Source organism: Zonotrichia albicollis, chromosome 2, assembly GCF_047830755.1.
Source record: "Zonotrichia albicollis isolate bZonAlb1 chromosome 2, bZonAlb1.hap1, whole genome shotgun sequence".
NCBI lineage: Eukaryota > Metazoa > Chordata > Aves > Passeriformes > Passerellidae > Zonotrichia > Zonotrichia albicollis.
The window spans coordinates 34,866,830-34,893,652 of record NC_133820.1 but is presented as its reverse complement, the minus strand read 5'-3'; the positions used below and the strand labels follow the sequence as shown (position 1 = coordinate 34,893,652).

The 26,823-nt window shown below is 41.2% G+C and overlaps 1 long non-coding RNA gene across 1 annotated transcript; it reads right to left on the bottom strand.

The window, feature by feature from the left end:
* Positions 1–26,823, bottom strand: LOC113459164 (uncharacterized). Its single transcript, XR_012578930.1, has 3 exons — positions 26,228–26,823; positions 2,498–2,624; positions 1–775 (listed from the first exon to the last, which is right to left on the bottom strand). It is a non-coding gene; the product is annotated as an uncharacterized LOC113459164 (long non-coding RNA).

Sequence of the window (26,823 nt, the reverse complement as noted above, 5' to 3'; positions counted from 1 at the left end):
TAATAAGTTACAGAAGCTTTATTGACTGTTTCAAATACAATTAACTGGACTAAGGAATTGCAAATGCAAGGAATCAAATAAACACATTTCACCAGAGACATTGAGTAAATGAGTGATTAGGAGTTTTGTGTTTGTAGCACCCATCACTTCTTACAGCAGGTGACTAAGACACCATACTTGCTGGCAATGCAGATGGGAACCCAACCAAAAGCCACCTAAAAATGTGGTTTTTCTTTTGAACCAGAATTGGAGTGTAGTTTTGGAGGCTTGTGGTACGTCAACTAGAACCAGACCCTCTCAAAACTTACTTCAGCTATTTAGCAAGGGAAGATAGATAATATTTTCTGTGTCTCAAGCTCTGCTCCACGGAATCCTTTCCAGCAACTGACTGTTGTGAGTCAGGTGCAAGAGGTTAAAGAATTGTTAGTGATCTGAACTGAAACTGAACAGGAACGATTTTGGCTCCAGATTAACCTGAACTGGAAAGGAGGTAAAAAAGCAACTTGCTTGATCTCCTGATGTGACAACATCCTTGTGATGCTACAATTTCTTAATCCCATTGATATACCTGAGGAGAAATCTGATGTGAAGCAATTATAGGAAACCATGTTGTTAGCTCACTTGGAAGTTACAGTGTACTGGAGGACATGTATCATAGTTTATTCATTCTTTCCATACCAGAGAGAGCTCTCTCTGAGCAGAGTTTAGTCCATTTTCCATTTGGAAATATTCCCCTTTAGAAGTCCATGACCTGCGAGGGTGGTTGTTCTCATTTCTGGGGAAAGAAAAGAAAACCTCCATGAATTCCAAGGACTTAGTGTCACTGATTGTGTTGTGTTATCCAGAATTAAAGAGCTTTAATGACCATTTACACTAAAGCCTTTAGCACTGCTCAGGCAGAAAATTGTACTGTCTCCTGCTTTCATGTTCCTGCAGTCTTACATTGTTAAGAGCTTTAAAGTGCCTGAGAGAAGCACAAGGGCACAAAGATAAGGTTTGCAGCTTCCAAAAGCCTGTGTACAAAGGATAGCAGAGAAATCCACAGCCCAGGTTCAGGCCTTGCCCCTAGACAGTTATGTTGGCTCTGTCCAGGTACAAAAACTACTTCAGAAACGGTTTAACATGGAAATCTATTTGGGCTAATTGACCTTGCTGAGAAGATGAGACACCTTCATACATGGGACTGGCTCACATTTCTCTCCAAAATACTGTTCTTGAGGCATGCTTGAGCATCATGTGGCAGAAATTATATTGGGTTATTCAGCCCAAACTCAGATGAGGCATGAGGGACCTCATACTCTGTAAGCATTCAGTCATAGAAAGACCACACATCCATCCAGCATATTCAGATATGCAGCATGTAACTTACACATTACAGGAGACTGAGACTTACTACTGCAAAGGCAATTTCTGGACAGCCTGAAGAGCAGGACTGTGCTTAGCAGTCAGAAGTGTTGGGGCTGCTTGGAATTTGTAAAGGAAAGCGAGTTAAAGTAGAGGGCAACAACTGTGCGTTTTGTGCAGCAGTTGGCTATGCTGCCAGTGAAAGGAAAAACAGACTCAAGTTCATAAGCACTTCATGATCCCTTGCTTTGTTTTCCCTTCCCTCACCCTAACACCTTTCAAACTACCTTATTAATATAAACCTCTCATTCATTACACAGAGGTTTAGTATTTGCAGGAGTTTTAGGGAGGAGTAATAGTTACACAATGGCATCTGCAGCTGTTTTACATTTATTTATCCAATAAATAAATGAGTGTTTTCAGCTCTCTTGCCCAAAATCCAAACAGACGCCCTCTCAGGGAATGCAGTGTCTAAAGAATGCACACATACAAGGCTGTCTGAAATTTTAATTGCAGAAAGATCAGGAAGTTCAGACTGAAGGTTTGCAGAGCAGCTCTAACCCCTTCTCCCTGGGTGTATCACGTTGTTACAATAGGGTCTTTCATTACATAATCATGCACAATGGGCAACTCAGCTTGCTGTTTGCCATGTAGAACCATCTCACACACTGCAAAGGGCTTCAACTCCTTTTCTGTCACCTCAACGTCTTTATTATCCTTAATACTTTTTTACTACCTTTTGGAATTGTTAGGAGTGCTAATAATGTTCTGAAGAACCCTACAGAACTAGTTACTAGAGAGCCTGCATGTCTAAAGTAAGGACATAATTTCAACAAGGTGTTAAGTACATTCATATCTTGAAGAACAGTGGTGGACTCACTGATTAATGCACTCATGACAGTTTAGGTACATCTTGTAACAGTGCCCAGGTGAGTAACAGGACCCCACAGATGAAGGAGGGGATTGATTCCAATTTGTCCTAATGGTTGCAGTGCTGCACAGAAGTCAATAAAGTAACTTGTCATTAATCACCTTTAAAGCTGACAAAGTAATGTAAGCAACTGTTTTAAGATGAGTTTGATGAGTTCATGAAGAGTGAAAAACTAGGGAATAACATAAAAACCCCCAGATTCAGAGAATCTACAATTCTTACCCATCACTGTGGTCCTCTTTTCCTCTATACTCATTTGGTTTATGCATCAGTGACCCAGTTCTGCAACAGCAGTTCAGGTGTTACTGACATGTCCCATATTTCTGGATCAGTCACCAGGGCTGATGCTCTGTAAGAGAATTCAAAATCTCTCATAAAAATGTGAATCATTTTATGTAAGACACCAAACAAAGCAAGCCTCTGCCTCTGTAGACAGCTTCAGTGGGGTCTGACTGATTCACCTGGCACATATAAAATGTACAGAATAATTATAGAAAGGCTTGGATGCAAAAAAGATGCTTTGTTTTTCCACATGGTTAATGTACATGCTCATCTGGGAAAGCACTCTGCCTCAGCTTAAAACATTCCGAAGAGGCCAGAACATTAAAAACAACAGAAACACAATGAAAAGGGATATTCTCCTTATCAGTGTCAGTGGGCAAGCCATCAGCTTTGATAAAGGTAAATCCCTGATGTTGAGTGGAACTTTACACAGTTTTGTTCCAGATTCAGATGTTGAACCTTTTCTTCCCCATGTGAATGTAATAGTGCTTTGATCAAGCATGAAGGGTAAATGCAATACAATAGATGTAAAGCTAGATTGGATCTAATTCCAAACTTCCCACATCCTCTCCTAGCTGTGGAGCTTTCAGGTACTGACTTTACCTCTCCTTTCCCATCTCTCAGTGCTAAAATGTCCTCAAAGATGTTCCTGCACAAAAGAAAAGAAGATAAACTGAATCAGAGGGAATGTTAGTCTCCTACAGAATGATATATTAATTTTACAGTACACTACATCTCAAGCACTAAGCCAGGATTAATTTATATAGCTGCTGATTAAAAAAGTGAAAAGGACCTCACATTGCACAAAACAAATGAACAAATGAAAGGATGCCAGCCAGATGCTGGACCAAATGTCTGCCTCTGCCATTAACATATGCTGCCTCAGACTTTCCAGGAAGTCTGCTTGAATGGCACTGCTAAAAAAATGGCACTGGCAAAAAAAAATGCTTGGTTTATTCAGTCATGGACACCATACTCCCAGGATCTTCAGGATTCCTTGCAACATTTTCAGCAGTTAAGCACTGCATCATGAAGAATTTGTAGGCAGAGCTAAGATTCCAGATTCCTGCCTGCGTGTAACGATGTGCTTCTGCCCAAAGCAGTATGGGCTTAATCCTAGCCCAGCTGCTTCATTGCATCTCATTACCAGAAATCAATCTTGAGGAAAATTCAGTTTAAAGATAATATGCAACTAATATATGCTGCATAGTGCTCATTGTATGTGTTGCAAAGGGATGTCAACCTTTTGACTGGATGTGTCATAGTCTCTCCTTTGCTGAGGGCTTTGAGTCAGGAAGATTTTCTTGAAGGTAAGTGCTAGCTAGTAGAGTTAAAAATTATTGTGAAATCCTAGGCCACATAGAATGGAAGACAAGTAATGATCATAGATTTTTCTCTGCAAAACATCTGTTTACATAGATAGCAACTCACTGGTTGCGCAGAATCTTTAGACTCTACAAAGGTCGACACAAACCTACACATTCCCACAAAAATACTTTATATACCAGTGCGACAGCTATTGATGGAGCATTTGTGTGCAGGGTATTGGGAAAAGTATTGATCAAACATCTTTTTTCTGACTAGACTGCTGGGATTAATTTTTACGTTTTTAATAATACTTTATTCCCCAACTCACTCAGGCCAACAGGCCATTTGAGCAATCCAGAAAAGCCACAAAATGTGATTAGGACTTGGTACAATAGAAATTTTCTTTCTTTCCAGAAGAAGAGGGAAAAGAGAAATTCAGAGAGTTGGTAGAAGTGCCTCTTGGTTGAATTACTAAAGTATGATATAATGCACCTTGGCTCTCCCTCACAACTTGGGAGCAGTTCAGGCTGCTGTTCCTGCCTGCAAATATTCAGGGCAGGCACCATGAAAGCACACCTGAGCACATGCCAGGGAGAGGTTTTGGCTGAGGTCAGGGCTACGATACAGACTCTGCTGCAGTGTTTCCTTGTTAATCAGGGTAAGTCAATCGTGGTCATTGGAGCTGTGGAACAGCTCCAATCACCACAATTGATTTACCCTGATTAATATACAATCAGGTCCAGATTATAACTCAGATAAGGTGAAAGCCTGTCTACTTCCATCCTTTCCTTTCCAAAGCAATTTTAAATATACATTAAAATAAACACCAAAAGTGAACACTTTGTCTGTAAAGCCTGTCTACCCACCACTTGGTAAGGCAGGCTGTATCACCTTGGCCAGGATCCTTCTTTGACTCATCCCATTTTTATTCACATGAATATTCCAGGGTTCTGTGGTTAAATCCAGGATAATTCAGGGAGAGTTTTTCCAGTGTTTACATTAGGACAAGAATTCACACTGAGGAGTAAGTGCATTCCTTTAAAGTTTTGTTTAGCACTAGTTTAACAGCTTTCCATATCTTTTTTCCCCACTGTGAGAGCTGCACAGGAGTAGTGTAAATCCATCTCAGTGATACTTCATGTGTAGCTTTAGGCTTCAGTCATCCATAGATTGCACAGTGTGCCTTGCTGCAGAACAAGCTGCAGCTGGAGCTGTTGGTGCTTGTTTTGATTCAGACGTTCACTACAATGACAAGGAGCACAGAACAATCAAAGAGATTCAGGAATAACCAAGTTTTTATCACAGATTAGAGAAGACTCCCTGTGTTAGTGGTAATTCCTCTCATCCCTCCTTCCTTTTGATAAAATGCTTCTGTAATCTATTTATTCATGGTGCTTCTGAAAACAGCTGGCTGCTTCCAATGTTTCCACTTTTCCAATGGAGCATGGTTAAGGGACCTGGCTGCAGAAAAACTTCATCATCTTGGCCTTTGGCTAAATGAACAGCATTGAGTCTGGCATTAGCCTCTTCAGACAATAAAGATAATATGCTAGAAACCAGAAGCTCTGAAGGAGCAAATAAGAGAGAAAAAAGCCACCAAGGCTGGATAACAGACACACCAAAAGTCCTGATGGGACCAAAGGACAGAATGGATGAACTGCAAATGAAACAATGGGCTTCTTTTATGCATGGCAATTTCTGTGATGGATGACTAGAAGACTTGAGTATTGCATTACCTACTCATTTCCTAAGACTTAAAAATGTGTTTATTATGTCAGAATGAGAAATAATGCATTGAACTTTATAGAAGCATTATATGAATCAATGGCACACAGTTGCCTGTAATACTGTATTCACCTCCAAAAGAGCCACAGAGGACTTACCAGAGTTAAGTAACAAATATGCCTAGGAGCAGAAAGTTTCTGTACAGGGGAGACTGAGGCTATTAAGATCAGAATGAAGATGCTTAAGATAAACCAGGAAATTATCCAAAACCATTACATTATTACTGAACATTGGATGACTGCCACAGAGGCTCTGTAAATCTGTAGAGCAGTTTTGAGTACCATGAACTTAATCTTATTGCTGTCACATACATGCAGTAATTCTGAGGGGGAAACTTGGCCCAGATTAACATCAGACTGAAAAGGTTAGTAGTGTGCTTTAAAGTCCAGTTCGCGTCTCAGAGAGAAGAAAAGAAGAACCCAGGCAGCCACTGCAGCAGTCACTACAGCCAGGAATTTGGTGGCATACAGAAAGGAAATGAAAATTTCATAGGGGAAAAAAAATCCACACAGAGGCAGAGGAAGTGACTGAGAGAATACACTGTGAGGTATATTGTGCTAGGCACAACTAATTCCTCAGAAATGCAGGGAAAAAGGTGGAAGGACATAATTGCATGTAACAGTCACTATTTAGTCTTGACTAGTGATACTGTAGCAGATTTCCTGAAGCAATTAATAGGGGTAATATATGGATACAAAGTATCAGAATAGTTTTAACTAATTCTATGTGTCATTTTTTAAATTTTTGGAAATAAAAAATTGCTTACAAAAGAGAAAATGAAGTACAACAAATGATGGAAGAAATGCACTTCCCGAGTGGACTGCCTATTATTTCACAGGTTATTTTGAAAGAAGTAAAATAAGCTAAAATGAAAGACTGTGTGATAATTATTGAAATCAGGTAAGTAAGAAAGAGCCACTGCAGGACGCAGAAGAGAAAATAAAGCCTCTTTTGGAACAGCTCACTGACAGCAATGGAACAAGTTTAGCTGTAAATCAAAGGGGAATCCTCACTATAAAATGAAGCAGTGTTCTACTGCCCAAACACAGCTGAAAGGGACTGCTTTATGGTACATTGCAACATAACCAGAGAGCTTCTGTCACCCTATCTACAGCAACAGCCTTGAATATTGTGGTCCAAATTCTCTCATTTGTTGCATGTGCACAAGGATTTTTAAGGCTTTAATTTGGGGAGATTTGGCCCAAAATGAGATAAAATGGATAACTTGATAATTTTGCCTCCTTCTACACAAAATAAATTTCCTCACTGCAAAGCAGCTGCCTTTCAAATGCCTTCACAGTCTAGGAGACATTCAGTAGTCTAATTCCCTGCCAGTGAAGTCAGGCTGTAACCATGGCAGCTGGGAGTGTAAACCCTCAATGTATGAAAACATGCAGGCTGATAAAACAGATTGTTGTACAGGTCCATATGTGCTGTGCCTGTGTGTACATTAAGCATGAAAGCATGTGGCTTTAGGGTGGGAGCGAGGCAGAGGAGAGCAGCCCAGCAAAAACCCCACCAGAGCAGCTCTGGGTAAGCTGCCAGCTGGATCCCAGCACTGCAGGAGCCCTAAGGACACTGCATGAATAGGCTGAGGGTCACAGGGCAAGGAGTCAGACAGGATGGGAAGGGATAATCCGGCAGAGGAACTTCACCCAGTGCAGACAGGCTCTGGCATAATCCAGCGGTGTTATCCCTCAAGGGGACAAGCACTAATTCCAGCTTGACCTTGGTCTAAACACTGCATTTGTTGCACAAAGAATAGCACAGAAGATGGCTGTTTTGCTCCAGTGAATGAAGGGTCTGGGGCCCAGGAACTGGCAGCACACCTATCTACAGAGAAAGGGAAAGGGACAGTCTCACTTTAATAATTTTTAGCCTGGCATTAGTTCAAGCTTTTCTTCATCCTCTTCCAGGGAAACTGGAGCCTTTGTTCCTTCCTTTCATTAAAGTAAATGAATGTTTGATTGATGATCCTGGAGCCTGATATCTTCCACGTGTTAAAAGATTAGCTATAGCAGTGGCTACTGCCAACAGCACATGCTGACGTGTTGCAACCCTAATCTCCAGGGTCCTTTTTGAGGGCAAGAAGCCCATTTCCATGACCTAGTCAGCCAGTGGCCTATTTAGTTCTGTGAAGGTACAAGCACAGCAGTGATTTTGTAAAGATGGGTCTTCACCTACCAGGAATCAAGTTGTGACCCACCTGCTCATCCCAGTGAAGTTGCTGAGTGAGTAGGGAGCAGTGACAAAGTGATTTGCACAATGGTAGGTACAACAAAGCTCAGGCAAAATTGAGATCAAAATCCACAGAGTGATTAAAACCTTCCCTCTTACCATCCAGGCACACCAGTATGCTCTGAGAATGAGTGGTTCCTCCAGAGTGCCTTTTGGAGAGGGCACTGAACTGAATCTGAACAGAAAACCATTTTGAGCTGCTATTTTTTTCATCTCAGACCACACAGGAAACTATTATGATGATTTTGCTGAAGCTGAGCCAGGATGAGCAAACATTGACTTTTCTGGTTCAGAATAACAGAACAGGACTTCACAGCTTCACCAGGGACCTTTCTGCATGAGAACAGCTTGTTTCTAGCAGGCCCTGAACCTCACAGCTTTAGGCATTCACCAGCGTTCCCATCTGTTTTGCTCAAATGTGCTCTGTGATTCTGCTTTTCTCTGCAGAATCTTTGCAGCAGGCTGCTTGCCACAGCAACTTTTTCCCCTGTCTAAATTGATGCTCCTCACTGGAGAAACCTGCCAAAAGTTTTATTCCTGTCTGAAATGTCCTGTAAGTCTGCTGAGATCCTTCTGTGTCTGCTCCTTCCAGTTCAAGCACCTGGATACAGCCTTGAGTGCAGCTTAGATCCCAGGTGTAGATATGTATGTTCCTACACTGTGCAGGCATAAGTCTCTGTTTCTCAGCCTGTTGTCTCTGCCCAGTTAGGCGTAGAATGGCCTTGGGACAACCCGCACTCCAAAGGACGAGTGCACTCTTCAGATTTTTCGGTCTTCAATATTGTTTATTAATTCTTATCTACAAAGTCATCTCCCAGCCTGACAGAGGTGTGCCCAGCAAGACAGCCACGGGCACACTGACCTCCCTCTGGGCGGTCGTCTATTTTTATACTAAAAACTACGTATAAGATATTTACCTTTACCTTCCAATACCTTTTACCCTTATTAACAAGTGCAGATTTAACGTGGACCAATGCCAAAGTGCCAACATCACCACCAAAGATGGATGACAAGAAGAAGAGGAGAAGGACAAGACATGCCCTAATTCCTCCATCTTGTCTCCTAAAACCCCCCCCTGTACCAAAATCCCAAAACCAGTGTTTTCACCCTGTGAATAATCAATTCCTTCACCACTTATCCCCAAGTGATCCTCTTGTCCTCATACAGGTGGTACATCCTGTGCAGGGTCAAGACCCCACCACTAAGCACTTCTGGCAACATTCCAGGATTTCCGAGCCCTCCAGGGGTTATCTCGGCAACTCTGGACATCAGGAGTGATGTGCGGAGTTCCCACAGCATAGGTTTGTCAGAGAAGGCAGAGAAGCTCCTAGTCCTTTGACACTGGTGAGCCAGATTTTCCTTGCCCTGCCAAAATGCCGTAACTACTCTCTGTTGTGCTACAGCTTAGCTCCAACTCTTTCTGTTCAAAAAGGCTGACTTAGAAAGGTAGAAAGAAACAGTCATTCAGGAGGGCCAGACAGCCCTAGCAGAGAAGCAGATGGACAAATTCTTTCCTGTCTTGAGGCTTGGCATGTAAAGGCATCCTCACTGCAATGATGGCCCCCAGCCTTTGTTGATACATTGATAACACCGGTGCCAGACACCATCTCTGTGAACATCATGCTGTTTTGCCACACACATATACTGCATCATCTTTATCCTGAGGTCCAAAGCAGCCCCAGTGTGGCCACATGACTCCCTGAACCTTCCTTCATCCAGCCAGATAGAATTTCTGATGATGAGGAGGACTAGAGGGCCATGGTGAACCACAGGATGGAATCTACCCAGCTGCCCAAACCAGAGTTATCCTTATATTCTATATTTGTTTAGACCTATGTCTTCTGTATGGCAGGAGATACTGCAGTAACCAGTGAGCCATCACTGGGAAGTCACCAAAAACCGTGGAGTTTTTACGTTGGGACGAGCAATAGCTTATAAGAGTTGTAAGAGTTGGAAGTTCTGGAAATAAAGCAACTTATAAATGGCTTGAAGCAACTCTGAATGGCTTAGTGTTAGATGTAGTTCCCAATTAACTATTCCTGGGGTATTTCCTTCCCATTCCCCTATACACAGAGGTTTTCTTTTAAGTAATCCCCATCTCTTCAGGTCAACTTTATTTTATAATGAGAATAAAATAGGAGGACAAAGCTGGAGACTGTGTGCAACTGAAAAGACTAAAAACGGTGACTTTTGTTTTCAGAAATATTTGATATATAATGAATTGCAAATTCAGTAGAGTACCAGCTTGCAACAGATATGTCCTTTACGAGCAAGAGCTGGGAAAGAGCAATGACAAAATGAGTCAAAGATGTGGATCTCCTGGGCAGAGTGATTCTGCCACATCAGGGTAACATAAACAAGTGTGCTATATATAGGACTGATCCTTGGGTGAATACACAGATGTTAAAGATGACCTCAAACAGAACCCCTGTTCAGATACACAAAAAAATACATAGGATAGCTGTGTTGTTTGAAGCCTGGGCTGGATGCCAGCAGCTTCCAGTTTCTCTTTTTCCCAGTTCAGTGTATCCTGACAGCTCCCAGTCTTTGTTGACATGCAGGCAGTGATAGTGAGGAAGTTATGATCTGCTGGGAACTCATGCACGGCTCTCTTTGTCTGCCCGTCATGCCCGAGGCCCCGGGGACAGACCTCTGTCTCGGGCTGTGTGCCCCTCACAGCAGAGGCTGGGCAGTGCTTTGGGAACATGCAAGTCCTCAGTGGGATTTGTCTCCAAATGAAATATTTTCACAGTCCCCCATGGCATGTTCTGTCCCACACTAAGCATTAATGCACTCCTCAAATTTAAAGCATTAAACTTGGAAACTGAAAAGGAGAGGTTTTTTAATACTTTAGCTATGGGACCTCTCTATGTTTATGGCCTAATATCTCCTACATTCTGATGCACCATTTTACTGTGAAAGTATTAGATATTTACATCTACATTAGATCAGGGAGGATTGGAGAGATTTATACAATATGTATTCTAACACTGGCACAAAATGTTTGGGGTTTGAGAAGAAAGTATGGATTCTGTGTTTTAGAAGCAATGAAGATGTTAATGGAGAGAAAATTAAAATATGCCCTGTGACAACATAATGGTTGCACAGAATCAAAATGCTTTTGAATTCTGCCTTACCCTTCATTTTTGTGGTTTATTCTGTTCTACACTTCAAATTTATGGTTTATTCTGAACAACAATCATTAAATAATATGATGTGATGATAAATTATTAATATTGGGCGACCTCCTACCCCCTTGAGATTAGCTGGCTAGAGCATGATGATAACAACACCAAGGTTGTGAATTCGATCACAACTGAAGAATGCATTTGAAAAATTGATATGAAACAATTCATATGAACAATTCATTTAAGAGCTGGACTTGATGATCATTGTGAGTCTCTTCCAATTCAGAATATTCTGTGATCCTAATGGAAATGCCCATCTTTTAAAGAAACTTTTCCCACAGTCTTCCTCTAGGCTTCATTAAGGAAAAGTTAAGATGGCTGTAAGTATTTTATTTCTTAATAAAAATTACACAGGAGTAGCAGACTTCAAGATGACAAGTTTGCTATTATATAATATACTTCAGCTTCAGGAATAACTGAATTTGAGAGAAGACATGCTTGAACTGGTTTATACATTTTTGCTCTCTGGATCCTGTATGTCAAATCATTTGCTGTGTTCCCTTGAGAGCTGAAAGAAATTAGGTCCAATTAACCTCTTTAAAGAAGACTTCAAATGTTTTTCTGATGAATTTAATGAATTTTATTCTCCTTCTTCTTTCTGCAAATCTAAAAAATAGCTGAATTTGAACACAATTTATTCTGTCAGTACTAAGACAGAAACACACAACTCTAAAGACACAGACTAGGTAAATGCTCTACTCTACATTTTCTTGGGGCAGGAGAAGGTGTTAATATTTTTACAAAATAGTTTCATTCACTTTGCCCAAAAATTGTAAGAAAAATAGTTACTTGGTGTCATGACTTTGTATGGCTCTTTCCCCCGCTTTCTCCCACTTTGGTAAAGGTAATTTCCACTCTGTGAAAGGTCGGCTTGTGCAAACCCCTGTGTGAGAGATAGCATGGCTGGTGAAACAAATAAAGCCTGCTTACTTTCTGTCTCTCTTTCATAAAGGCATTGCTTTGGACCTTCTTTCTCTTGTTCTGCACAAAACTTGTAGGAAGACAATAATCTTTGGGATTTGCATCAGGTTCAAAAGTTTACTCCGTGAAGATGAAATCTATGGTTAGGAAAGCTAGACTTCTAACTCAGCTGAAAAAAAAATCATCCTCCTTTCACTTCAAATGAAGAAAACATTGTACACCAGAATTTTTGCCAGAAAAAAATTAGAGTGAGTGAGGGTAGGTTAGAGGCAACTTAGCCATTGTTTAAGCAGTGGGAACAAGAGGAAGAGGGCCTCCACGTTCATCCTGGTTTATTTATGTAATTTCTGATATGGACACGTATACTGCTGATCTTAAGCCCAAAATCAGCATTCTTCCTCACAGACTTGTCTCATTCAGTTAAAGACTTTATGAAGAGATTAGCAACTTAGCTCTGAATGTCCCTCCCAAAGCAGAAATTCACTGTGAAGATGCCATTCTTAGTTCCATAATTTCTTCATTATTTCACAGTAAATAATTTCTATTTATTTTCAGTGCAAGTAAAGGCAATAAAACCTAAGGATGTGGTGATGTCTTCTTGTATGACTCAAAGCTAGCTACATTTTTTTATTACAACTTTATTACAATCAAAATATTTCAAGTCACTGGAATGTATTGTAGTCTGGTTCCTTCGTGCATTTGGGATCAAAAATAGCCAATATGCTTCATTTTTTAAATAGTCTTCTATATTGTAGAGCTGATTTTTTCCATCCTAATAAAAAGTTAATTAAAGAGTGCTGCATACAGTTGGATTCATAACACAGCACATGATGCACAGCTCTACCACAAAAATACTCCTCTGCTCTTTCTGTTCCTTTCTTTTTTTTTTTTTTTTTTTTTTTTTTGGTTGGTTTGCTTTAACAAGGGAAATTTCATCATGTGAAATGTGCACCAGGATAAATTCTGTACTCAGCCCTTCCCACTGTTCCCCATCCAACCACATCCATTTAAAAGATGCATCCCCATTCCACAAGGATGTTCCTTTCCAGCAAGCCAAATCTTCTGCTTTGGCACAAGCACAGTAGAAAACTGGGTGATGAAGCCTAGAGCTGTGCTCTGATCTCACACCATTTGTTGCTTTGGGATATGCTCCCAAGAAACTCACTTGGCAGAGATGAAGGAGACATTTTGTACCTCTGCCACATCCCAGGCTGATTCTCTCCCTCTGACCTGACTCAAAGAAGGACTCCACATCAAAGGGAGGTGCAGCCCAAAGTCCATTCAACTCATGGCTGCTGTCAAAAGGTGCCACAAAACATGGTTGACCTAATTTCCAACCTGCATGCTGTACCTAAGAGTAGATAGGAGCCAAGCAACAAGTTTCACTGAGTGCATCAGCCCAAATCTCTACTAATATGTGCAAAAGACCTTTTTTCAGTGGAAGATTCATCACTCAACAGAGGAGAAATTCAAGGTCCTCAGGGTAGAGCACAGAGAAATGCGTATGCAAAAGAAATAAAATATCTGTCTCACTGACATCTGTCAGCATTAGTGTCATAACTTAAACCCTATCCATAATCAGATTGCTAAGTGGTCACAGTGTGGCCTTCATTTTTTTCAACCTCAGATCTCAAAGTTTGTAAGTCATAAACTTAAGAGAAAGAATTCTTTTTAAGAGCTCAAGTTATTTCACAGAGGAGGAAACTGATGCATGGTGAAGTGTTGCAAATGTGGTGATCAATTTAGGCAGCAATAGAATGGGACAATTCTGAGAAGAAAAATCTGGTGGATTTCTGGAAGAGCAGTGTTATGTTCTAATTGTTTTGAAACTAGAAGAAGGAAAGCAGAAGAAAGTTCTGATCTTTTCTTCTCAGTAAACTCATCATAGGTCAATCAGTGCTTTCAGTAACACACAAAAAAAAGATCATCTGGTTCTTCATCAGCTGTGCAATACATACTCTTCCAGTTACTGTCAGTTCCTAGCTCTTCAGAGTATTTAGTACTCTCTTTTCACCCCTTCCATAACAGAACAATAAGTACTGTAGAGACCAAAATTATTCAACTACAGAGTACGGTTTCCTCAATAAAAACCAGCTGGTACTGCACAAAACAACAGCACAGCCATGGACTAGCTTGCTGTTTGCAGTCCTGCGCTCTCAACAGTAAGAACCATATTGCTTTGTTTAAGCAGAATGCAACTCAGCATGAGCCACAAGATGAGAAAAATAGATAATGAAGACACAGCGCCCTGCAACCTTTTGCTTGGAGTTTTAATTCCAATGTGAACAGTTGCACAGACTTAATTAGAAAATGACAGAGCACTGCTGCTAGAGAGACAGCTGACACAAAGCATTCCAAGGTGGCTTGGACAAAGGTCAGTCAAAATTGCTTTCTTGCATAAACACCATAAATGCAAATTTCATCATTTTTATAGACTCAGATTTTCTGTGAGAACACATGTGCTTTTAGTCATCTATTTCTTCACATCCTCAAGTGTGAGAGATACATCATTTGGCTAGGAGACCCTAAACTAAACAACAGCTTGGGGGACTGAATCAATCTTGTTTCCCTCTTTTTCTTATATTTACCCTTTTCACAGAGTTATTTCCACATTTCTTCTTTAAGATAACTGCTTATTCACTAGAGAAAAAAAAGTTTCAGATAGCTGAAAGATTAGCAGAGAGAGATGAAGCTTGGTGCCTGGGAAAGGTTATCTCAATCCTGAATAAAACATAATTTTTAATGGAAGCTAAGCCAACTTATCTTGAATATGGAGATGAAAACTACAGAACCACTTGAGTAAACAGTGATGTCATAAAATGGCCACATGATACGTGCCAAGCGTCATTCTGAGGCCACAGCTGGTCATGAGATCAATAAATCCAAATGAAACCTGAAAGTCACTTATCCTTGTTTCTGCAGCAAGAGAACTAATGCAAGGAGAGAATGTTACAAGAGCATTTCACATGTGTAGCCATTCAGCCACTAATTATGGATAAGACTATTGCTTCCACAAACAGCTAGCTGCAGTGCCCTGCTGGGACTGGCAAAGGAGAGAGCTTGCTCTGCAGAATGGCTGTAGCTTGGCACCACAGTGTCAACATTTGGGGTTTCTCCGAGTAGAAAGCAGCCTTCTGAGCATGACAGATATTCCAGTTCTCTTAGAAACTACAAGAAATCTCCTCTGCTGCTGGGACCAGTCCCTGACCCGGGTGACTGCATTCCACCTTCTGTGGGTAGCCTGGCTCAGGTCCTTATTTATCTAAACCACCGCAGTTTGGGAGTCAGATATAAGGTTTCAGTTTATTCTTATCTCTGTTATGAGAGGTAGGCTTAGTCTGATGTGAGAAAACCTCACCAATTTTGGTTTTGCTCTGCTAGTTCGGGCATGGGATGGCTCATACCAGTGTTCCCTTATGACTAAACCTCAGTGGTTGGATGGGTGAGATGGTAACATTCCAATTTTAGTTAATTTCTGTTTATAAAACACAGATGAAACTGGCAATGGCCTTTTACCTTAAATGATGCTAATTTTTGCAATTGAAGTGGTAGAGCTTGTCAAAAAGTACTTGAGGATCTGGCATTTCTGATGTTCTCAAATGGAAGCTATACAGTCTCTGTTTTTTACATTAAACTTACCAAGAATTTCAAGCAGCAGAGAGTAGGATATGGTTTTTTCTTCGCTTTTATGAAAAATACTCTAGTGATTTATCCTTCGTGATTTGCTGAAACCTACAAAATCCTGCTGCAATTTGCCTCTGTGCAAGCTTACTCAGAAGAAACACACCAAGATTCAATTCTCCATTAAAAGCAGAAGAGTTTATAACAGCAAAGTTTATACAGTTTATAACAGCTATGCTTTATAATAGCAAATGTTATAAAGTCTTTAATAGAAAAAGCAAGAGGCAAGGGGCAAAATCCTTCTGAGGGAGAAGTTCAGTGTAGTCAGCAGAATTATCCCACAAAACTCAATCCTGTTTAGAAAAGTTGCCTTTTTCAGTGAGATTCTTCCCAGCATACCCAGTGGAAAAGTTGTTTTTGATGGGTTTTAACCAGTGGAGAAATCATCCTTTGTGTGGCAGGCCCTCAGGACTTTGGTGAACCACAGTCCTGAAGCCCACGCTTTCCTATGGTTAGATGATATAAATACCAAGTTTTAAAAAAGAGAAAAGTAGAGACAAGCTCTAGGAGCAGGGCTTAAATTTTCTATAAATAGTCACCTAAATATAGTGCAGCTATTTCTAAAACACAGAACACAGATTTTAACAAATAGACCTAACAACTAGAAAATCATTGCACCAAATGTTTTAAAAAATTGTGTCCTGGTAAAATTTTCATTTTGTCATTACCTATAGCTCTTAAAAATTATCTCCAGCTTCTCAAAGACAATTTCTCTACTTCCTGGCAGGTTCTTTCACTGTTGAAGGAAGCCATCACAGAAATGGCTATAAAAAATCACATGTTAAACATGGACAGGTTTACATCCATAGAACTCAGCATGGTCAACAAAAGGAAGAAAAGAACAGATTTTCATCATCCAGATGAGGAATATTCTTATCACAGAGCAGACTTTTATATCACAACAATAGATTTTACTGCAGCTAGCTCAAACCTCCTCTGCTGAGCACAATCTCTTCCTTATGAGAGCAGGCCAGTTTGTGTAGCAAAACTCTGTTTATCACAGGCAAGGGCACTGCAGTCTGGCCAGCTGGAATTAGTCCAAGATGACACGGGTTTGTAGCCAAGACAAGTAGATGTATTCTTGAGATTGGCAGCAAAAATTCCCTAAGCCTAAGAAAAATTTTAAACTGAGAATTTGATGGACATACAATTGGCTGTTGAATGAAGACAGCAGTTCAATAAAAAGAAAAGATTACACTGTGATGTTCAGGGTGGGGCAATCACATCTCTCTTTTTCCACTGTAAAAGAGAATTGAGTAGACTACAGTGAATATGAAAGGCAGCGGCTTAAAAACAACTGAAATTGTGTTTTTTTTCCCTCACATCTTTGCTGCTTTTGTCTCTCTGCAGGATCAGGTTTGGTGAATCTTTGGACCTAGTTAGATTTCTGTTGAAGGAATTAGGAACATAGATAAAGGTATTTCTTAGTGCAACTCTTTTACTTGCATTAGTGCTGTTTAACTGGGGAGAGGAATAGTGAAAACTCTTCTATGTTTCTTCCAACAGAAATATCTTCCTGGTGTCTCACTTATTCACCATGAGTACATAACTCTCCTTTGGTTTCCATCTCTGCTTAACAGAGCTGTATATCACAGTGTTTCCTCAGCTGTAGCAGTGCCAGGAAACTGAACTTTCTCCTCCCACTTGCAAACTGAATAGAATAAATTCCTAAAGTCCACCTTTCTTCAATGGTTGACCTGGCTGAGATACAGCTAAGCTGGTGCCAGGCATAACCTTAGGTCATGACACTCAACTGTTCAGTCAACATACTGTGACAAGAAGCAGAAAATCTCTATATATCCCATTGGTTCTAGTTCACAGGCTTTTTCAACTTTTTTTCTTTCATATGAGTAACAGCAAGAATTACCACATTACCCTCACAGAATTCATATCCTTATCCACCCTCTAGGAAAATAGTGCCATCCAAAGAGTAAAAAGAGAACTGCAAGAAACGCCTATTAACTTCCACTGAATGCAAAGCATTGGACTGCCTAACTTTGCTTAAACTTACTCATGTTATTTATCACCACCTGGATGGAGCATTTGAGAAGGAGTTGTCATTCATAAGATCTGTCACTATAAGATACAGAAAGACTGCAGATTATAAATTGTGGTCATGGAATGGCTCTGGTCTATCCTGTTTTATCCCAACAGGGGATAGTCTAGTTCTCAGATGGTCTGGTTCTTCCTTCCCAGTCAGCATTGTTCATTTCCAGATTTTCACAAGAGGACCCTTCTTTGGATGAAGTGCAGTGCCCCTGGTGTTTGATAGCCTACAGCTTGCTGTGGTTAGAAGCTAGAATAGAGGGTGACCACACTGACCACACTGTGAACTGAGGTGTGAACTGCATAGGGTAGGGCTGTAGCAACACACAGTGGAGGAGTCAGATCAGCTCGGGCTATAAAGCAAGCACATGGCAAATGAGCCTTCTAAAATTGAAATATGTCAGTCTATTATACAGACATGGTTGGGACTCAAAGCAGACCAAATTAATGCTGAAGTGAAAGTGACACCCTTTTCTTCATCTGCAAAATGGATAGATTAACACTTTGGTGCTTTTCAATGGGGCTACTAGAATTAATGCATTAGTGCTCAGCTACTGCAGAAATTTTGTCTTTCCTGTAGCTAAATAAGAGCAGCCAGTGAGGTGCCCTGCAGACTGACTATCTAGCCAGTGCCTGATGCTGGAGAGGACAAGACTGGGGATAGAGAAGTGGGGTTTTTCTTGCATTGTAATTCCTTTAGATCAATCAATTTCTTAGTCATGTCAGGCAAGTTTAGCCAGTGATATATCTGGAGTTGAAAGGCTGTGGGTTTTGTCTCCATTGTCTCTGTTTTGGCACACAGGGATAATGAGTTTCACTAACCAACAGTACATGCATTCATTAGCACTGGCTGCTGTTGACCATGGAAGTCAACCTGATTTCCTCATGCTCTTCTTTTGGAAACTTTTAAACAGGGATGCGAAAAATTAGCTGACTCTCAGTAAGCATTTAAAAAATTGTTCCCACTCCACTCCTGCCCCAAATAAACAGCAGATAATTAAATTTTGTCTAAGTGCTGAAACAGCCTTGATTTTGCTCAGATATTATGAAGGAACTTCATCACAAGAGAAATAGAATTAGTTTACATTCTTTCCTTTTTCATAAGGCATTGAAAATATTAACACTGTCTCTGCCTGAGTAGCATTTAATGTCAGTATCTCATCATTTGAGCCAAGTGCAATGCTGACTTTAAGAGCAAGCTACAGTCTAAAAAGTGGCTCCTTGAAAGTGCTGCTGATGTACTTTATGTTCACTCTTGTTTATCTCTAACAGAAAAGGTAAAGGTTGAAGCAGCATATTCTTAACCTTTTAGCTTCCAACACTATTGGAAATCCTACCAGAAATAAACTAGAAGAGATCAGTTGACAGCCTGATAAAGGTGGCAAACAAATGCTAACTCATCTTCCTGCAGCAGGAGTGGCTGAATGTCACTAAAAGAAGAATAAAACCAACTCAGTAGCTCAATTTTCCCCTCATTGTGTCAAAATCTGCAAACCCACTAGATTTTATTTCTGTCACTGCCACCTTCCACTGTTAACTGATATTAAAAAGAATATATTTCAAGTAGTTTTAGAGGCACTGACTTTCACCTTTACTCATCACCTTTTTTCTTTGCTTCTTTGGTTCTTTGTTTCTCTCATTTTGTTGGTTTTGGGTTTTGGGGGTTTTTTTGACATTGGAAGTCAGGACAAGCAGTCTTTGTTCTGTGTACTGTTTGTCACTGTATTTAAAGTACCTCCATACCCAGCTTGGGGTTATATTTGACTCCACCCTTTCAAGGAGAAAAAGAGAATACACAAGTTTTCAGATGAAAGGATTTCCCACTTACCACTAAACAAAGAAGCAATGAAAAGATACAAGGTCTTTTTTCTTTTTCTCCACTGCTCACACCCCTCCTCAGCAGAAAGCACATCAGCCACACACAGCATAGTGTATAAGAGGATTCAGGGAATGGCTTTTATTTCATTAGTTGAGAAGATGAGGGCTTTTTGGAAGTATTTTGAAGCCGAGTTGATCACTGCCAGAGATGTCCTTTGCTTCCTTTTACTGGGTAAAATAGCAAAGGAAAATGAGTGAAAATATTTTGTGGGGATGCTTCTCGAATAATAACGGAGTTACCTGAGAAAATGTGGTTAAATATTTTTAAGCTAGGACCAGTAATTAAACAATTAAAGGTTGCAGAGCTTGCCCTGAATATAGGGTCAGGTGCTGAAAGACTCTTTTGTAATTGGTAAACTGCTGTGGCTAGACAGAAAGCAAACTACATGCGTGATCACAAGCCCTCAAAAAACAGTCCCATGTAAGGGACTTTTAAAAAGAAAAAACCAAACAGTGAGCCATTCAGTTTTCAAATCGGACAGGAACAAATTCTCTTACTTTTGAACACTTTTTTCCCTGCCAAAAGCAACAAGATGAAAATGAAAAGGGTCTAAACCAGCTATTTCAGATGTGCATAGTGCAGACCCAGCATCCTAGGTGAGATCAAAAGCATGACTCCACAGGATACTTCCTTTGCAAGGTGACTGGAAAACAGAATGAGAAAAGCCAAGACCACATTACACAACTTGACAAAAACAACTGTGATCTTTTAAAATGACAGTTTGCAAGAGAGAAGAGAAGGCAACAACAACCCAAGCTCCCAAATGAGTGAGTTCAATTATTCATGCCTTAGTGTTCTGCTTAAACAGAGGACCTTGGAGGTAGATGACAGGAAATGTTCAACAAATACAAGTGCTGGTCTGCAACAACTCAGCACTCTGATGGAAAAAATGGAAAAGCAAAATAAACAGCTGCATTGAAAGGACTTGCCTGTGTATGTGGGTGACAACTACAGATGCCTTAGCATCCCATGGCAGCAGAAATTAAGACTGTACAGAAAGTAATTTTTTTGTCCCATTCATCAATGCCTTGGGTGAAGGGGCAGACACCTTCACTGCAGGTTCACTGATGACCCAAAGCTGGGAGGAGTGACCAGAGGGCTGTGCAGCGCTTCAGAAGGGCCTGGGGGGCAGAGAGTGACCTGCTGACATTCAACAAAGGCAAATGCAGGGTCCTGCACATTAAAAGAGGGTGTCAAGAGGATGGACCCAGGCTCTGCTGGGTGTTGTCAAGCAAAAGGAGAAGAGACAATGGAAAGAAACTGATGTGCAGGAGATTCCATCGGAACATGAGGAAGAACTTTCCCACTGTGCAGGTGACCAAGCACTGGAACAGGTTGCCCAGAGAGATTGTGGAGTCTCCCTCACTGGAGATATTCCAGATCTGTATGGCTGCAGTCCTGAGCCATGGGCTCTGGGATGACCCTGCTTGAACAGGGAGGCTGGACCAGATGACCCACTGTGGAGCCTTCCAAATTTACCAGTCTGTGATTCTGAGATAAACAACTTCAAAGTACTTCCAATCTTAATAAACTGTCAAAGGACTGAACACTATTCATGCACCATAATTATTTTAAAAACTTTTTCTCTCTGAATCACCAAAAAATTCATTTAATACCCTCTAAGTACTTCAATGAGATTTGAAAGTACAGGTTAAAAAATGGCATCTTGCTTGCCTTTTCAAAGACAAATTACTTTATGTTTGAAAATCATTATCTTTTAGCCTTGAAAATTGCATTTTCAATGCGATGAATTCCTGTAATGTGAGTCAGGAACACTTTTAAGTGACTCTCTTCAAGTTCCTACAAGAACTTAGGGGTTTTCCAGCAAACCAAAACATTTAAACCAGGGCTTCTCTGGAGAGAATGTAGTTCCTTCTCATCACCATCATAATAATCCATACCACCCTTTTTTAATAGACCATAAAAAAAGTATATTTTCCTTTATATTTAAACTGGATTTGAAAGAAATAAAGGGTTCTAGCATAGCCCTGTCAACCTCTGATTTGTTTATCTAAGCATGTCAAATGCTTTCTGGAGCCACAGCTAAGCCCTGCATGGTGTCACAGAACCACAGAATGTGCAGAGTTGGAAGGGACCCACAAGGACCATCAAAGGCCAACTCCTGATCCTGCACAGCACCATCTCCATCAATCACACCATGTGCCTGACAACATTGTCCAGACACTTCCTGAACTCTGCCAGGCTTGGTGCTGTGACCATTTCATTGGGGAGCCTGTTCCAGGGCCCAGCCACCCTCTAGGGGAAGAACCTGATCCTAATATCCAACCTAAACCTCCCCAGACACAGCTTCAGGCCATTCCCTCAGGTCCTGTCACTGGTCAGCACAGAGAAGGGATCAGTGCCTGCCCCTCCTCTCATCCTTACAGGGAAGCTGTAACTGCAGTGAGCTCTGTCCTCAGTCTGCTCTTCTCCAGGCTAAGTGACCTCAGTCTTCCAATATGGCTTCCCCTCAAGGCCTTGCACCATCTTCATAGCCCTTCTTTGCACATTTTCTAATAGATTTATATTTTTCTTACATTGTGGCACCCAGAACTGCCTGCAGCACTGGAGGCAAGGCCACCCCAGCTCAGAGCAGAGCAGGACAATCCCCTCCCCTGCCCAGCTGTGATGCTGGACTTGATGCCCCAGGACAGGGTTGGCCCTCCTGGCTGCAGGGTGCTGCTGGCCCAGGTTTACCTTTCCATCGACCAGGACCCCCAGGTCCCTTTCCATGACTGCTCTGGCCTTCTCTCTGTGCAGCTCAGTGAACAGAGATCTTTCTGCAAGGTCTTTTGTGCTGGGCCGTGAAAACCTTTCCAATCTGCCCAAATGCTAGTAATTCCATGGTGTTTTTCAGTGTTACCAGGGTTGTCCTTACACAAAATCTCACTTCATTTTCCCCTTTTAGGCAGAAAGCCCAGAGCTAATTGAATACATTCTCTCTCTTCTTCAGTGACTAAATGCAATGCTGATGTGTGCATATAATGTGGGAATCACGTTAATCATAGGCACACAGATTTCAAAGCCAAGAGTGCTGGTTGTGATGACCTAGTCTGATCCGCAGTGTAACACCAGGCATAGAATTTCTGCCAGTGATTCCTGCCTCAAGCCCATGATTTTGCACCTCAGTTCCCATCTGTATAAACTGAGCTGCAGCTTCCAGACACAGGGTTTATTATGCTTCTCCCTGCTGCATAAAGGAGTTCTTTGTTCACAGAAACCTTCTACCACACTAAAGTCTTGTGGGTTCTGACCAAGTCACCTCTTCACCTTCTCTTTGCTAAAATGAATAGATTAAGCCTCTTGTATCTCTACCCCCAAGGTAAGGTTTCCAGGCTTTGAATCTTTCTGCAAAAAGACCACATAGACCTATGCTGTTGGTATCTCACAGAAATCTTGAGGGTATGAAGCTCCTGCAGTGCAGGCTTTTCAAAGATCACATAGTTAATCATACAGAAATTAGTCATTTCAGCCTTCCAGCTGGGTCCACAGCCTCTCCCTTGTCCCCAAGCACGTGTTATGTTTTCAGCTCTGTTATCAGCTGGTATTTCTCAGTTTATCCAATAGAGTATCCCTTTGCACAAAGTAAGTTCTAAATGGATCTTAACAGTTGCACATATGCAGGGCTGTGGGTTCATATTCAGAGCAAGAGCCCAGAAACTCTGTACTCATTCATAATAAACACAGAAAGCAGTAATCAGAAAGATTTAAGCAGTTGAGTATCACACAAAGTCTTGGCTGTTCTGGTTTAGATTTTAGACTCTTTTATTTTAGTCTCTTACTGCTGACTTGGTCCTTTAAAAACCAAACTTGGCTGAAAGAGCTGCTCCCAGTAATTTCTGTCACCCTGCTTGACCTGCCATACTTGTACCCCTGTCAAATGACAGCTTGCCAAATGTGCCGTTCCTATAATTAGTAGCAAAAATGCATGTAATCCATATCAAACTAGCCCTAATTTTCACAGCAAGAATCCAGGTTTTGCAGCAATCTCACATGACAGATCTCAAGGAGTTCATAAATCTGAAATATACTAACAATGTGAAGGGATTCATCAGGAAACCATAAATAATGCAGAATTCCCTTTGCCCTAATATCTCAGTTTCTATCTTGGACATATATATACAGATATGTGTGCATACATAACTCCAGATTCCAAAATCCCTGCACAAAATTGCATTGTAGAAATCACTGATTTTAAGACAGCAAGTAAGATTTAGAAGTTTCAGAGGTGTTTAAGTGCCACGTAAGTCCTTTTAGATGCTTAGGATATTCAGCAGTCTGTAAGAGGTGCCCAATATTGCCCAATATTGCCCAATATTGCAGGGAAGTCAACATAAGAACTCTTAGATAAATTGCTCAAGCTAATGAGAATTAAAAGCTCCCTTTACAGAATAAATTTCAAGTGCTTGCTTTCCAATGCCTTTTCATGTTTTTGTTTACCAATGTCAGTCATAGTTTCCATAATTTTTTAATAAATGAAAAAGTTATTCACCCCAAGCCCCTTTGCAATATGCAGCTGCTTTTACCTGTTTATATTTATGATTTTTGTATTTTTTTTTAAACTGGAAGCGGAGGGGAAGCTTGGCAAATAGAGCAAGCAAAACAGCATTAAAATTCTTCAGTAAAACTCAGTTTAAAAAAAAAAAATTCCAATAGTATATATTGTTGCAAAATACTGCTCTTTTTTTCATTTTATCATTAAAAATCAATAGGCTGTAAATACAGCAAGTCACAATTTTAAGCTGTTATTTTGGGCTATCTGTAGACTCCAAAAATGTTTTAAGATTCTTTTCACAGACAGTAAGACTAGACATGTCTCTTTTCCTTTTCTATAAATACTGGACTCTCAAGGTCCTTTCCATGGTAATAGATGGTCTAAATTTTTTACATACATTTGGCACTATTAATATTTTACTGTAAGCATAACATTACTATTTTCCTGCAGAAGTCTGAGACACACAGCCTGACTCCATACTGAGTGTGAGGTAATGCCTCTATCCACTGATCAAGAAGGAACCTAGGAACCAGAGCTGCTTTTGCAGCACAGTTGAGTGGGTGTTTTCATTTTCAACATGCTCTGCACTAAACAGCCCTAAAGCCCTTTTCACTAATTCTGATCTTGTGATTTCTGCCATTGGCAAGTAGAAGCAGAACCCAGCAAAGCAAAGTGATGTAGCATTAGGGTATTGTTTCAAAAGCAACATCTAAATGTGACGGCTGCTCCATTGTCTGGCTCTTTAAACCCAGCCTAGGATTTTCCTTATGGGACACTGCTCCAGCAAAATAAATAAATGGGCTGTAGTCTAAACTCCAAAGCCCTCTATAAGATGTTATTGTGTTCCAGGCTCAGCCATAATAGAGGAGACATCACATTACGGCAGACGTACACCACTGCACTTTTGGAAAGATCAAAGCTTGCCTTGTCTGCACTAACTTTGGATAGATACAAGATGGCTTGAGCCAGCATGGTCTAAAATACAGTAGGGGGAAATGCCATCAGCATCCTATGGACTAGTTTAAATTGCAATTCTTCTTTATTGTCTCATTGACTGAAAAGCCTGAAAAGCAGCAGCTGGTAAGCACCTCAGTGGTGGGGGGAACTGCACGTGGAGGAGGAGGCACCGTGGAAGGGTTTACACCTCCAGGGAACTCTGGAAAGCAGGGAGAACAAAGAGGCCACTTGTTCAGGTTGAAACACTTTAAAAAGGGCATGTTCCCCACATTATCTACACATCAGCCTCAAAACCAAATACTCCACCAAATCTTGACCATTATTCTTACCAAATGGAACAATTTGGGCAGAGGCAGTTCAATCCAAGGGCAGCAGCCATTACCTAATATCAGGTACTCTGCCATGGAAATCTGTGTCGGTCCTGACTGGTCTTGATTCCCCATTACCTCCAAATAATGTCTACACACATTGAGTTAAGAGGGCCAGTGTTTCCCTCACCTTCGTCCACTAGCTCAGACAACATGCTCATGACAGGCTGGACACACTGCCAAAGTGTCCACTGAATGAGTCCCAGTGTTCTTAAAAGTGTCACAATTCAAGCTTCACAAGCAACCCCTAACTTCTGATTTACCCCAGCTTGAGGATATTGGCTTTGGACTCAGAGGTGTTTCAAGAGCTCAGAACACACACACTGCCCACCCAGACACGGCTCCCCTGAAGGGACAGTCCCAGTGCCTGCAGGGCTCCCACAGGGGCTGCAGCCCCAGGACGGTCAGTTCCCAGGGTGATGAAGGGTCACAGTCCCAGACTAAGGAGTGGGGCCTGGCAGCCTCTCCAGGGCTGTCAGAAACCTGGAGGAGGTTCCTGAGGACTGTCAGCTTTCCCACAGGAAACCTTGGCTGTGGTTTCTGCTGTGCTACATGACGCTGTTTGGGCTGTTAGTCTGGAAGCTAATGCAGAAGCAGCGTGTGGTCCTATGCAGACAGAGGAGGAACTAAGCCTCTTCTTCCTCATTAGGGACAGTAATGCCTCTGGAAAGTCAAGCACAGGATGGTTGGGGTTTGCTCAAAGACACTGACTAGGAAAGTAGGACACATGACTTAACCCTCACTTCTCCTTTTGCCTTCAATCTGTCTTGTTCAGGGTCAGGGTTTGAGCACACACAGACTTACAGTGCTGGTCCTGCTCACTGGGCAGCTGACGTGGGTAGCTGACACATGAGGTCTGATTGCATCCCAAGTCTTCAGTGGATTCCTTTCGAAAAAACTGGTTACACTAGCTCAAAAATGCATGTAGTGCAGTGTGTCCTTCCAAAGCATGAGATCTCACTGCTGACCTGCTGTTCTCTGGTGAGTACTTATGAAACCCCAAATGTGTTTCTCATGAAGCTTTACATAATCAGTCACGGACCTCTCAACTGAAACATACTGTACCTTCCACATTGCAGTTATCCTGCCCTAGCCAAGAGGTAATATTTCATCCAACTCAACATCACAAACGTCCCTGGCTATCTTTAATGCTTAACTGCAGCCAAAGATAAAGCTGAGTTATTTGTAGAAGACTGATAATAGTGATGATGATTATTATTATTGTTATTGTTATTTCTCCTGTAGCATTTTCCTGCTCTGCTCTGCACTGGAGTGGCCTGACCTTGAATCCTGTTTGCAGTTTTGGGCAACACAAATATCAGAAAAATATAAATCTATGAGAGGGTGTGCAAAGAAGGGCTATGAAGATAGTGCCACGCCTTGAGGGGAAGCCATATGAG